The sequence below is a fragment of the Prionailurus bengalensis genome, chromosome C2 (assembly GCF_016509475.1).
Source record: "Prionailurus bengalensis isolate Pbe53 chromosome C2, Fcat_Pben_1.1_paternal_pri, whole genome shotgun sequence".
In the NCBI taxonomy this organism is placed as follows: Eukaryota; Metazoa; Chordata; class Mammalia; order Carnivora; family Felidae; genus Prionailurus; species Prionailurus bengalensis.
The window spans coordinates 18796880-18811273 of NC_057350.1; the positions used below are offsets into that span (position 1 = coordinate 18796880).

Consider the following 14394-nt stretch of genomic DNA (forward strand, 5'->3'; position numbering starts at 1 on the left):
GAAGATTATTAGAGGAGGGAACCTTAGTTTTCAGCTGGCTCAACTACATCGTTTCATAAGCTCAGAGAAACGGTGATGTGCCCAGCATCGTACAACTGCTTAGTAAGACCTGAAGACCCACTCCGTTCTGATATCTTTGTATCCCCTGGTATTTGTTCTACCTCACTGCTGACACCTAGCTAAACAAAACTGGGTTTGGAGAGCTACTTAATTAACCTCAACAACTTTTCTTTGAAAGTGTCCCCTCTTTCAGCAGATATGACTCAGGAGAGATGGCTTCCAAAGTTCAAAGACTCAACACCCTTGAATACGTAAGTCAATGCTAAGGTGTTTAGGAAGGACATAAAAATCGGCTACGTTGTACCTTTTGCAGGATTTTTTGTCACATTTGTATTCTGTATTTGCTTAAAAGTCATTTATCAACACACGGAAATTGACAGCTACCGTGCCTTCTCGTACATAATTGCCACTAGGTTTTTCTATGCAGGACAAGCACAGATTTCTCTGAAAGCGTAAGGTAATAATCGCTAGCCAGGGCTTAATTGCTTGTAAGGGATCCGACATAAAGGTTTTAGCTCTGTGAATGTCAGTGGCTGAAGACCTTCAAATCATACACAGCATTAGGCAGTCTCCCAAGCCAGGACAGGGAACCATTTTCACGACTGTGTGGGCGCAGTTCATTTGGTGCCACTCAAATGTATTTAGAAAAAGGAATAGAGGAAGAAAGAAAAAGAATTTAATGGAAGATTTTATGGATATTTTTTGTAAGTTTATCTTACATACTTGGTTACCTTCTTTTTGATGACTGATTTTCTTTTTTGCTTTCTTTTCATAAAGACTCACTTGGTCCTCAAAATAACCATGGACAGGCAGGGCGGATACTTATTCCTTTTGTTCTGCGTGAACCTGACTTTCCAGGAGAGCTGATAATATCCCTACAGTCCTGGCCTGGATACATCTATTGATGTTCTCTTTGTCTGCAGCACCCATGCCCAATCAGCTTTCAAAACCCCACCTCTCATGTTATCTCCCTTTTTAAACCTTTGATTAACACAAAACATCTGTTCTCTGATCATATATTTTGTATATTACATGTGTCCACTATTGTTTTGATGTGTGCATAGTCAACTAATTGCCGCATCCTAAGTAAAAGCTCTTGGAGGGTATGACTCAAATCTCATGCATTTGTCTCTCCTGAAGCAGATTTTCAATATAAGTAAGTACAGATGCCTGTCTCCAAGGAATTCTTCAGTTAGAACCGTTCTAGGACTGGCACTATCAGCATCCCCTGCAAACTTGTTAGAAATGCACATTCCCCGGGGGGCCTGGCTGGCTCAATCAGTAGAGTAAGCAACTCTTGATCTCGGGGTCGTGAGTTCAAGCCCCATGTTGGGTGGAAAGATTACTTAAATAAACTTTAAAAAAAAAAAATGCACATTCTCTGGTCCCAGCCCTGACCTTCTGAACCAGCAACACCGGGGTGAGGATCAGCGATCTTTTAGCAAGCTGTCCAGCTGACCCTGATGCATGCTAAACTTTGTGAACGACTGATTTAGAATGTATTTAACTTGCGAAAAGTGAATAAACAGTAAGGATCTGTCCTAGCACCCCAGGGAGCCCATTTTATCACGTAAATCCACATGACAAAAACTGCATGCCACAACAAAAATGTTTAAGAAGAAAACCTGAGTGAATTATTGTATCTGCTTAATTCATAGACTACAGCAGCTCTAGTTCACAGGAAAAGATAAATAATTACTGAGCAGTCATAGACGATGCACAACTCTCATGATTAAATAGTACAAATCAAAACATAATTTTTTCAAATTAGTCATTTTAAAAATCTTGTCCTACTGCTGTCACGACAAGGGTAAGTGGAAAGTCACTTACCTAAGCTACGGCCCAGTATAAGCGTGTAACCTGCAGGACCATTTGACTCTCCCTAACAAATATAAAACGTGCCGTCTTTTCTAATTTCGCACCAGATGCCCGCGGATACACTGGGACCCTTGTGGAGACGCTGCTGCTTATAATTTTCATGCCCCTCAGTACTGCTTATACTTTTTTGATAAGCATTACGACCTTTAAAGTAACTATTAGAAAAGGATGAATGATATACAAGACTCAGTTTCCCCCTCTCTGACACCTCTTTAGTTTATCGTTCTCTCGTTTTGGGGTTCAGTGCCTCTAAAATTATAGGGGAACTGCAGTATGTGATGTTGGCTTGAAATGCAACGTTCCAAGAAACGAAATAGTCTAAGCCACCAATTTAAATAACCAGTGAAAGCATTAGAGCATCTCTGTTTTCTTCTCCCAGGATTTTATTTAAATTCCATGGTCACCCACAGAGCTCTCAGTTTTTCTGTAATTCTGGTGAAAAGGAATGGAATACTTCCTACTACACGATTGCTATCCTTTCTATTTATTAGGGTAGTTGATGTCAGTCAAAGTGAGTTCTAGAAGTTCTTAGCAATTTTCTTTTGTCTTTTTTTAAATATTTTTTTAAGTTTATTTAGAGAGAGAGCATGAGCCAGGGAGGGGCAGAGAGAGAGGAGAGCGAGAATCCCAAGCAGTCTCCATGCTGTCATCACAGAGCCCAGTGCAGGGCTCGAATTCACGAAACCGTGAGATCACGACCTGAGCCTGAACCGAGAGTCAGATGCTTAGCCGACTGAGCCGCCCAAGCGCCCCAGCAACTTTTTTTTTTCAATACTAAGAGCAAACAGTTGGAGCAAACTAACCAAATTAAAGTGTTTTGAGGATAGTAACAGCAATAGGAACAGCCGCTCGATTTTGGGCTAAGAATCAAATTGAATAGTTGCCAAACTGCTGTTAGCAAATGCCCATTATCATGAGGAAGAGAAAAAAGAAACTGCTTCAAGAAAAGGAGGGATAGATGAGAATATTGGGAGGCATCTCTGTAATCCAGCATTTAGGCCGTGCCGCAACGTGTTTAGAATTTATAGGATGAGTCCCTCCATCAGTTGTCTTGCCTCCTTTTCCTCTTTAAGGAGGAAGTCTTCCTGTACCTGAAGTATTTCCTTTAGGTATGAGAGAACTTAAGGTGACACTATCTATGAGTTTACTAAAACACAGTTAGCAAAAAAGGGGGGGGTCCTAGAGAGCCTGTCGATTATCATGCAGTCGATGTAAGTCAGATGTAGTGTGAAAATATGAAAGAGACCTTGCTTTCTAGAACTCCTTGATGTAAAATGAAGAGGTAGGTCCCTTCCTACATTCAGTATGGACCTGTATTCACTCTGCCGCCTGTACCTCTTCGAAGGAGCAGAAAAGTGGAATCAGACCTTTCGTTGTTCGGATTAAGGATTCTGGCTGATTTAGAGGCTTGATCAAAATCAGAGACCTGTGAATGTGCTATAAAAACAGCCAAAGGCCAAGGGGTTCCATATGTCTTGCCATAGCCCTTCAGAAATCAAAGCAGGTCTCCACGTACTTGGGTGTGGACAAATGCGATGTGTTTTCGAAAAAATAGTCACATTGGAACAGAATGTTCGCCTGTGTGGGCGATTGGGTCTGAGTGTTCTGGTTTTACGTACAGCCTTGTTCATCTGGGCTTCAAGCCCTTGGAGCAAGCCACTGATCGAGCAGGCTAGTATAATGAGCTGATTGATCCATAGCACATAACTTGAGCTTTCCTCACTGTTTTGTGTGGTTGCTACCCCTTTGTGCCATCAGCCGGTGGACACAGAGTATCTGGCATTCACTGATGTCTTCAGTCTGGTTGCTCTAAGCCCTTGGACCTGAAAGGCATCTCGGAGTTCATCCAACACACCCCCTGTGGATATTGTTATTCTGGTAGCCATTGTTTCTTAATGTGTTCTTGGGGCCAGTCGAAGCACAATAACCTGGAGGAATCCTTGTTAAAAATACACGTTCCTAGGGCCCCTGGGTGGCTCAGTCGGTTAAGTGTCTGACTTCAGCTCAGGTCATGATCTCACAGTCTGTGAGTTAAAGCCCCGTGTCGGGCTCTGTACTGACAGCTCAGAGCCTGGAGCCTGCTTCGGATTCTGTGTCTCCCTCTCTCTCTCTCTGCCCCTCCCCTGCTCATGCTCTGTCTCTGTCTGTCTCAAAAAAAAAATAAATAAAAACATTAAAAAACAAAAAACAAAAAACAAAAAAACACATTCCTGGGCCCCACCTCTGAGCTACAGAAAACTGCATTTCTCTTACCCCCTCAGTTGATTCTTAAATACTCAGAAGTCTTGGGGCACCTGAGTGGCTTACTCAGTTAAGCGTCTGACTTTGGCTCAGGTCATGATCTCATGATTCATGAGTGAGTTTGAGCCCCACATCTGGCTCCCTGCTGTCAGCACAGAGCCCACTTCAGTTCCTCTGTCCCCATCTCTCTGCCCCTCTCCCACTCACTCACGTGAGCTCTCTCTCTCTCTCTCTCTCAAAAATAAACATTTTTAAAAAATATTCAGAAGTCTTATATGAAATAGCAAAAAGTTAAGAATTCTTACAGCCTTAGATTACAGTTAGATTAGTCTTGAAATAGAATAGCCATTGTTGTCATTGAGAATTAATATATCCTGGTAATTAGGCCATGTGGATTTCTAGTGGTCGCTTGTTTCCAATGCTGTGACTTGTATGAAATATGAAAGTGAAGCATTATTAACCTTGAGGTTCAGATTCGTTGGGAATTGGTTTCAGGTGCGACAGAGTTGATGGTTTTATTTATCCAAGTTAAGACTTCTTATTAACTATGAAAAAGGATTAGCATAAAGTGCTTATCAGTGTTGATTAACTGTATCTAAAAGGACTAAATAGTACAAGCAGAGAGCAGTCTTTAGTCGGAAAATGCCATCTTTCATAATGTTTTCCCCATTTGCTTTTTCATGTGCTCTTCCAGAAACTGTGAATCTACTACTCTGTCTTTTCTTCCCTCTTTAGATTCTTCATTTTTTATTATAGACAACTGACATTTTACTTGAAGAAATTACCCATTTCGGCTCTCTTCAAATTCAGAGTGATCTTATTTTAATAAGAAGTGAGAGGGGAAATTGACAAAATACACTTGGAGTTGTCAGCGTTGTACATGGCAAACAGTAAAAGCTTATTCTTAGAGGATTGTCAGAGAGCTTAGTGCTACCTCAGGTTGTCAGAGAATTTAACGTGTGTTCTCAGGGAATTGACAAAAAAATTACCAAGAAAAGGCGTGCTCTGAACCACCTCCAGGTGCCCAACCTGAGAAACAACTCACTCTGTTAAGCAACGGCATACGTATTTTGCAGGTTATACGGGAAAGCAAATGATATTCCTTTGCTTCTTAAACTATCTTGTGTGGTGACTTGGTATGGAAAACACGTACCATCTCCTCGTTTCCCCCAAAGCAAATAGACAACATAACTAGAAATGTCCCAGACACGTAGGGAAGTTGTCATTTGGACTTTTCCCTGCCACCTGTAGTGAAGGAAGAAGGTAGCAGAGGGGAGCACTTGAGAACTTCTTGGCGAATGGCCATGAAAAATAAAGAAAACTGAAAAGCCCCAAAGGTCAGGTGCACTTCCAAACCCCGAACTGAATCACACCGGAAATAAATCACTTCCTTGTCATTTCCATGAAAGGTGCAGTACAAGACATTCCCTGGTGACCTCTTGATCACTTATACTACTTTTCTCATCTTTAACTGTTGTCTTTCTTCAAACACACATACACACAGAAGAAAGAAACAAAATGCCGCAGAGAAAGCTGTTCTGACCTTCTTCTTTGACCTGGGTATGACAAAGTGAGTGTCTTAGTGACTTCAAGCTGCCATAACAAAGCTCCACACACCAGGTGGCTGAAGCATCAGAAATGGGCCCCCTCCCAAAATTATGGAAGCTGGAAATCTAAGATCAAGGTCTCAACTAGTTTGGTTGACTCCTGAAGTCTCTCTCCGTGGCTTGTGGGTGGCTGCCTTCGTGCTTTGTGCTTTCGTGCTTTGACACAGCCTTTTCTCTCACGGAGTGACAGAGATGCTTGCTGTCTCTTCCTTTTATGAAGGACACCAATCCTATCGGAAGAGGGCCCCTCCCTGATGACCTCATTTAACCTGAATTACCTCCTTAAAGGCCCTGTCTCCAAATATAGTCACATTGAAGGTTAAGGCTTCAACATACCATTTTGGGGGGAAAACATGGTTGAGTCTGTAACATTTGACTAAACGTGCATTTGTGTATATCCAGTGTACCGTACCCCTCTCTCTTCAGCATTCCTTAACTTTCACCTTTGTAGTGCACTCGGGTTCATGTTAAGAAAGTCAGGGGAGGGCGCCTGGGTGGCTCAGTCAGTTAAGCATCCGACTCTTGATTTCTGCTCAGGTCATGATCTCACGGTTCGTGAGTTCAGGCCCTGTGTCAGGCTCTCCAATGACAGTGCAGAGCCTGCTTGGGATTCCCTCTCTCTCTCTCTTTCTCTTTCTCTTTCTCTTTCTCTTTCTCTTTCTCTTTCTCTTTCTCTTTCTCTTTCTCTCTCTCCCCCTCCCCGACTCATGCGATTGCCTGCTCTCTCTCAAATAAGTATACTTGAAAAAAACAAGAAAGTGGTGACCATGAAAGATATTCTCCCTAAATCATTGGAACTAGGTTTCCCTTTGGCAGCCTACACTCTGCCTTTATGAACTTAATATATGACCTTGTTGATAAAAAAAAGGTCTTATATATATAAGCATACATTTGACGTGGAGAGAGATTTGGTGGGTTTTTATAATTTGTTTCTCACTAATTTATCCACACAGTCTTATGGGGTTTTTTTGTTTGTTTGTTTGTTTTTTAAATGTTTATTTATTTTTGAGAGAGACAGACAGAATATGAGTGGGTTAGGGGCAGAGAGAGAGGGAGACACAGAATCCGAAGCGGGCTCCAGGCTCTGAGCTGTTAGCACAGAGCCCGATGCGGGGCTGGAACTCACGAGCTGTGAGATCATGACCTGAGCCGAAGCCAGACGCCCAACTGACTGAGCCACCCAGGTGCCCCTTGTTTGTTTGTTTTTTAGGTTTTTTTGAGTAACTAAAGCCAAGCATTCCCAGTAGGAATGTGGAAGGACAGACCAGACAGTGTAACGAAATATGTAACACGATATGGCCTGTAACCTGGCATTGGTAGCCATATTTTCCTCCTCTCTTGAGCCAAAGGGTCACAAATAACCCAGAAGTTGCTATTAAACACTCTACTTTATAAAAGTATTCTATTCCAATCATCTGTGTGCCATACAAGAATAAAGAAAAACTTGGGGCACCTGGGTGGCTCAGTCAGTCAAGCATCTGACTTCGGCTCAGGTCATGATCTTACGGCTCATGGGTTCAAGCCCCACGTCGGGCTCTCTGCTGACAGCTCAGAGCCTGGAGCCTGCTTCAGATTCTGTGTCTCCCTCTCCCTCTCTCCCTCCACTCACACTCACTCTCTCTCTCTCTCTCTCTCTCTCTCTCTCTCTCTCTCAAATATAACTATTTCAAAAAAAATTTTTTTAAAGAAAGAATAAAGAAAAACTTGTAGGCTACAGAGTATTTTTTTTTTCAAGATCTGACTTGTCGAATGTGAATTTTAAATTGCCCCTGATGAGCTCAATGCTATAGATTGACTCCAAGCTGTTCCAACTTCCCTCAGTGTAGTTGCTGAATGCAGGTATGGTAGCAGACTCAGTTCTGGCATTAGTGATGGTGGTGTTTTCATCACCCTGGAGTTAGTAAACCCTGAAACCTGCCAGGCATTTGCTACACAGTATGCTACCAGGGAGGGCTCAGCTTCTGGCTTCTTAGAGAGGATATGGCATGACCTTTGTGCTTACAAGGTATTTGAAACCAAAGCCTTTTCACTTCCTTGCTGAGCTTAAGAGTTGACCCTGGTGTCCCAAATTCCTTTGGCCTTATCAGGATAAGGCATGCAGTCATTGATGGCCAAGAAAGGGAAGTGGATGGTATTCTCTCTAGATGGGAGAGAGTCGCTGAAATGAAGGGACTATTTAGTCTCCCCAAAACACTTGCTGGTGTTCAGGGGAAAACATTTCTGCACTAATGGCAGAGCTCTTTAATCTTCTCCCCAGTCTACCTATTCCAACCTGGAGTAAAGGGCTCAGGAAGAAACCACATTCTATTCCCAGGTGATTATTATAGCCAGAAATGGTTGTCTTATTTGCAGATGGTTCATATTCACCTGTATGGGTGGTATTTTAGTTTCTTAGGGTTGCTAGAACTAACTACAACAAATTGGGTGGCCTGAAACAACAGAAATCCCTTCTCATCATTCTGGAGACCAGGAGTCCAAAATCAAGATGTCCACAGGGTCATGCTCTCTCTGAAGGCTCTAGGGGGAGAATCTCTTCCATTTCTTTCTCTTGTTTCTGCTGCTGGTGACAATCCTGGACATACTTTGACTCGTAGATACTCCAGTCTCTGCCTTCACATAGTGTTCTCCCCTCTTCTCTAGAATGATCAAGAGCCCACCTTAACTCCAGTGGGGTCTCCCCTACTCCATATTGGATGAGGGCCTGTCTTATTCCAGTATGATCTCATCTTCACCTGATTACATCTACAAAGACCCTCTTTCCATATAAGGTCATTTTCATAGGTAGTGGGCATGAGGACTTGAATATATCTTTTAGGGAGACATAACTTGACCCATATCACGCAGCTATATTTTTTCCTTTCCCTTGACTTTCATGAATCTGAAAAATTGTCCACGTTTCTTTCTAAAACACTGCCAAATTTAAGTCAAAGGGCTGCATGTCTTGAATTTATGACCTCTTCTTTTAAAGAAAAATAAGTTCCATGTAAAATTGGTTCAAATTATGAAAGGCTTTAAATGCTTTGCATTTGCTTGAGGCTGATTAATGGGTAAATTTGTAAACCATGGTTGTTTTAATTAGCCGGGGTTAATTAATGTTTACTGCGCTTGGAAGATGAAAAGACATGTATAAATGCACCATAATGTGAATCATTTTTTAATTTGTTGTTGAAGCTTAAAATATATTCAAATAAAGATTTGCTTACATCACATCAAAAATTTTAAAAAGCTGTTGGAGCACTATGAGAATTAGTATAGAGGACTCTGAATTATAAAGCGAATTAATTATGGGGGCAGCTGGGTAGCTCAGTAGGTTAAGCATCCAACTTCAGGTCAGGTCTTAATCTCACAGTTCGTGAGTTCAAGGTGCTCATCAGGTTCTGCTCTGACAGCTCGGAGCCTGGAGCCTGCTTTGGATTCTGTGTCTCCCTGTCTCTCTGCCCGTGTCCCATGCACACTCTGTCTCTCTCTCAAATGTAAATAAATGTTAAAAATAATTGTAAAGTAAACTATGTATTATCGAAGATGATCATGTTTTAGTATTATGTATTCAGAGAATGGTAGTTACATTTTTAAGGCTGATTACGTAAAAAGGAAAGAGTAGAAATCTCAGACCCAACTGATAACTTTTCATAAAATGTGTCATAATTTGAGGTGAAGTCTGTTTTTTGTTTTTGTTTTTTTTTTTATTTCTAAGTCGAGACTTTTTCAGAGCAGGGTAGAGGACAGACCAGATTGAACTGTGCTGAGATGAGAATAACACAAGCAATTTTTTTGAAGAAACGACTAGAATCCCATGTAAATTTTCAACAGGAAAAGCATCGGGGACTTGGCTGAGGTCTAGTGCAGAGACCCGGAAATGTGGAGATTAGAAGCCCTTTAAAAAGGAAATAGCGGGGCAAGGTCTCCCACATGGGGCTGGAAGCTGTACATCATGGAAGGCTGTTGTCTCTGGCAGTGAAAAGGGCTATCCGTTCTCAGTAAGAAAGTGGCCTCCGAGGGTAATTTCCCAACATGCTCAGTGGAATATACCGTCTGGCACCAGGATTCATGGTTCACTTGGTAACTTGAAAGCACAGCCAGACTCAGTGATAACCAGTCCCCTTTGACTTGATCATTGCCTAAGAGGAGAGCGTCTCCAAAGTTAAATTAGCAGAAAGGTTGGGGCTACTGTATTTTTTCACCTCCCACACATTTTTCTCTTTGTGCTTTGCAGGGTAAAAAAAATAAGGTGGTTTTCTTTTTAACATCTCATGGATATTGACAATGAGGTGATTGGAGAAGAAAAAACAAGACACCCATAACCCTCTATTGGGATAAGAAATAGCTTGCTCCTTGTAGTTCTTACCCATAACTACTAATTTGACATTATTGGCAAGCACTGCAGGTTGACACTTGGAAGAGTCTTCAGCTGGAACGAGACACTTCATTCTGGGTGGCGCCGTGTCGTATTATCTAACAGAATTCAGTTCATGATAAACCCCTCTTCGGGAACCGAGTATGGGCTTCTCCCCCCAGAACACTTGCAGGATTGTGCTAAAATCTGGGAAACTTTCCATTTTCGCATCTGTGCTTCCCCTTGGGCTGTTTCAACATGGCCATGAGCTCTCCGGGCCCGTATTTCCAGGGGCTGCAGGACATCGCCATCCCGATGTGCTGGAGTATCACAAACATGTCTGAGGAGAAGTTGTCTTTCTCCCCCATCTTTGCTCTTCCGATAGACACAACTCCAGTCAAGACTGGAAAATATTAACGGCTCCCCTGTCCCGGTCACAACTCCCCCCCCACCACCACCACCACCATCAAATAGCACCGTTCTTCCTCCTATCACTTCCTTAAATGTGTTTCTGGTTTGATCAGTGTAGTATACACCTTGCCCACTCCCTTCCCCGGTTTTTTAATGTTGACATGTCTCTCAATGATCCTATAATTCCCCTGCCTTTCTGTACAGTTGGCCTATTCATGAGCTGCAGGTACCAACAGAACCCATAGAATTTGTGAATGGCATACACCTAGTGTAGGTCAGCGTGTTCCTCTCCCCTCTGGGTTCCACACACTAGAGCTCCTGGCTTCTGAGCTGCTTCCTTTTTACTTGCCTCGTGCCAGAAAAGTCCCAGCCTTTGGGCAGCCCACTCTCTATACCTTGGCAGTCTCTCTTCCGTAATAGCATCACCCACTGTCTCCAGCTGGAAAATCCAAGCTCGTTTCTTCCTCGCTCGGTCCATACCCCTTCCCATAGCACTTGCATGGGATTACTTCTATGCTCATCTGTCCTCTGGGCCGTGAGCACTGAGTAAAAAGAAATTACCTTAGTTAGTTCCTGCACTGGCCTGCAAGATGATAGGATTGCTGAACAGGTAGATAAATGAACAAATAAATGAATGAGCTCATTTATTGATGATAAGATGTTTTTATTTTTCTTGGCTTCAGATTATTTTCCTTACAGCGAGTTCTTTCAGTCTCTCCACTCCCCTGCACTGTTACTGCTTAAGACAGACACTTCCCTTCTGTCTCCACGCATTTTCCATCTCCAGGCTAGGTGTCCCTATGCGTTGTTGAGGGATCGTATGAGTCAGCTGATTAGAAGAGGAAGGGCCATTGCTGGTCCAGAAATGTTTAGAACAGAGTGAGTTTTGTGTTAAACACAGCTATGTTCATGGTCAGAAGACCATACAGAATTGATATGGGCTTTTTTGATCTGCATAAACATACATTTCAAATGAGCTATCGTGTATATAAATATGATGTGCTGTCCACAGGAACAGATCTCTTCCTCCCCTGTGATGAGATATATGTCTATCTATATCTGCATAGATAAATACATATAGATGGATGAATGGATAGATAGATAGATACATAGATACATAGATTTGTGCTGATCTTATCCATACTTGCCTGTTACCCTTATAATTATCAGCATAAATCCTTAGTCTCTTTGAGTGAAATTAACTATTTATGAATGTTGAAATCTTACTTTCTCCCATGACCTGACCTGCCTTGCTTAACCAGTACTTTCCATCATTCTAAATATAGAATTCCACCAATGAAGCACTTATCAGATAGGAGTCCATTAGAATGCACTTTTTTTCAGAGAATAGCAGAGAACGATTGCTCACTGTTGAGGGGGGACACTGTGTGCCATTCCTTTGGCCCACCTTCCAGGTATTTCTTACTCCCGTAAGAAGGGGTAATCTCACAAGTCTGGGAAAGGGTGCTGATCGGGCCGGATCACCACTTACCTTGTGCAGGTTGGACAGAACACAGGGGTGTCGCTCAGCCTCCCTCTTCTGTCATGTGCAGCCGAGGGTACAGGTTGGAGCTGAAATTTGTCTACACTGCACATGGCTTGACAAGCCATGTGCCCTACATGTGACTCACTCCGCAAAGAAAGCATTGTGTGGGTTAGTAAGGGCCTGGCTTTTATCACAGGTAAAGTTGATGTTTTCATCTCTACCTGTTCCCTCTTAATTCGCTCAGAGCTCAGGGGGCAAGGCGGGGATATTACGGATGGATGCCCAGAGCACCCCAACACGAGCAGTGAAGGCTCCAGGGGAATATGAGCGCAGATTGTATGCAGTTGCCAGAATGACTTGGCCTTTATAAAACCACAAGAGCAGTAAAATTGTCTTTTCAGTATTTTGTGTTTAAATAACCTTTCCCGTTGTACTTACTTGGACTCACTAAAGGCATTAGCAGTTTTTAAAAAATGAAATGTGATACTGACCCCGATAGAGCAAGCCTCAGGTTTACTTTAGTTTTCCAATTTGCTTCGTATCTGATAACTTAGTTGGAAGTAAAAACAAACAAACAAAACTGCACCAACTATGCAGAACAGCCTACCAGAAAAATCGAGAAATGCATACTGAAGAATGAAACTGGAGGAAAATTCCCTTCATGATTTCATGTCTGTGTCCTCAAACCTGATTGTTCTGATTCCAAGGGCCTCCCCGCCTGCTTCAGGAACCTCATAGAATCCATTCTCATTGACCGCAGTAATAAAAATTAGATAATAAAATGATTGAAGCTAATAAATGATATTTAAAAAATATCTTGGTTATCTTGCTGGTGGGATTGCAAGTGAATTATTGTTATTTTTTTGTTCTGTTTTCTGTGTTTTTTGCACCAAATTTATGTTATCCTTATAATTACTACCAATGCCACATTTTTTTTTAATTTTTTTTTTTTAACGTTTATTTATTTTTGAGACAGGGACAGAGCATGAACAGTCATGAGGGTCTGAGGGACCCTCCCATGAGGGAGGGTCAGAGAGAGGGAGACACAGAATCTGAAACAGGCTCCAGGCTCTGAGCTGTCAGCACAGAGCCCGACGCAGGGCTCGAACTCACAGAGCGTGAGATCATGACCTGAGCCGAAGTCGGACGCTTAACCGACTGAGCCACCCAGGCGCCCCCTGCCACATTTTTTTTAATGTTTATTTATTTTTGAGAGACAGAGTGTGAGCAGGGGAGGGGCAGAGATAGAGGGAGACACAGGATCTGAAGCAGGCTCCAGGCTCTGAGCCGTCAGCACAGAGCCCGATGCAGGGCTCAAACTCACAAACCATGATATTATGACCTGAGCCAAAGTCAGACACTTAACAGACTGAGCTACCCAAGGCACCCCTCAAATGCCACGTTTTTATATAAAAGCGGAATCACAGTGAAGTCCTAGCTTGTGCTGCTGGGGTTAGGCTCTTTTTAAAGATAGATTTGAAGAGAAAATTCCTCAATCATAATTACTTGGAAACCCCTTCAGTGAAACAGTAAAAGTACACATCTCTCAACTAGCCCAAGACTTGACAGCTTTTCCTCCAGCACGTGAAGAAACCAGTGTTTCCTGGCTTGAAAATCACATGAAATAATTGACTTATGTTTAAGGGGGATGACTCATCAAAATGTCCATCCATTTTTATTTTACGTTGCAGAGGACATGTCATTTGTATCTGTTTATGCCAATGGTCATGTATGCGTTTCCCCTATATATTGACCGGAGGAAAACATCCGGATAGATACAGGTTAAAGCCGGTACTACAGTTCAGTGCCACGGTCCTGAACTTTTCATTTTAATATAATTCCAGACTTAGAGAATTCCAAGCAGGCTCCACACTGCCAGTGCAGAGCCCAACGTGGGACTCCAACTCACGAACCGTGAGATCATGACCTGAGCTGAAAAACCGAGTCAGAGGCTTAAGCGACTGAGCCACCCAAGCGTCCCATAAAATTTCTTGAGAGGGACTTGAAGACATAGTCGCTCTTTACCCCTAAGTTCTTCACCGTGTGTTTCCTCAAAACAAAGACACTTATTTGTATATGCAAATTATAACCTCAGTACAGCCTGCTTTCAAAGAGTCTCTATAATCTGTAAACTTGGTTTGTTGTCTAAACTTGAGAAGGTTTTTCCTCTCCGGATTGCTTAGACTTGCAACCACGCAGGCAGGACCAAGATTCCTAAGGTAGTTGGAAATAGGATCACAACTTTGGCACAGATTCTACAAAGAAGCACGGAGAGGAAACTCTAATCTGTTTTTTGATGCCAGGGAGATGGACTGACTTTTCTCTTGATTTCTGACTGATGCCATTGGTTAGATCTAAGTTGTTTGATCTCTGTTGTT

The 14394-nt window shown here is 42.4% G+C and overlaps 1 protein-coding gene across 8 annotated transcripts in view; it reads left to right on the forward strand.

The window, feature by feature from the left end:
- Positions 1 to 14394, forward strand: part of LOC122491270 (amyloid beta precursor protein) — a 279513-nt gene that overhangs the window by 226725 nt on the left and 38394 nt on the right. The gene's annotated exons all lie outside the window — the stretch shown is intronic.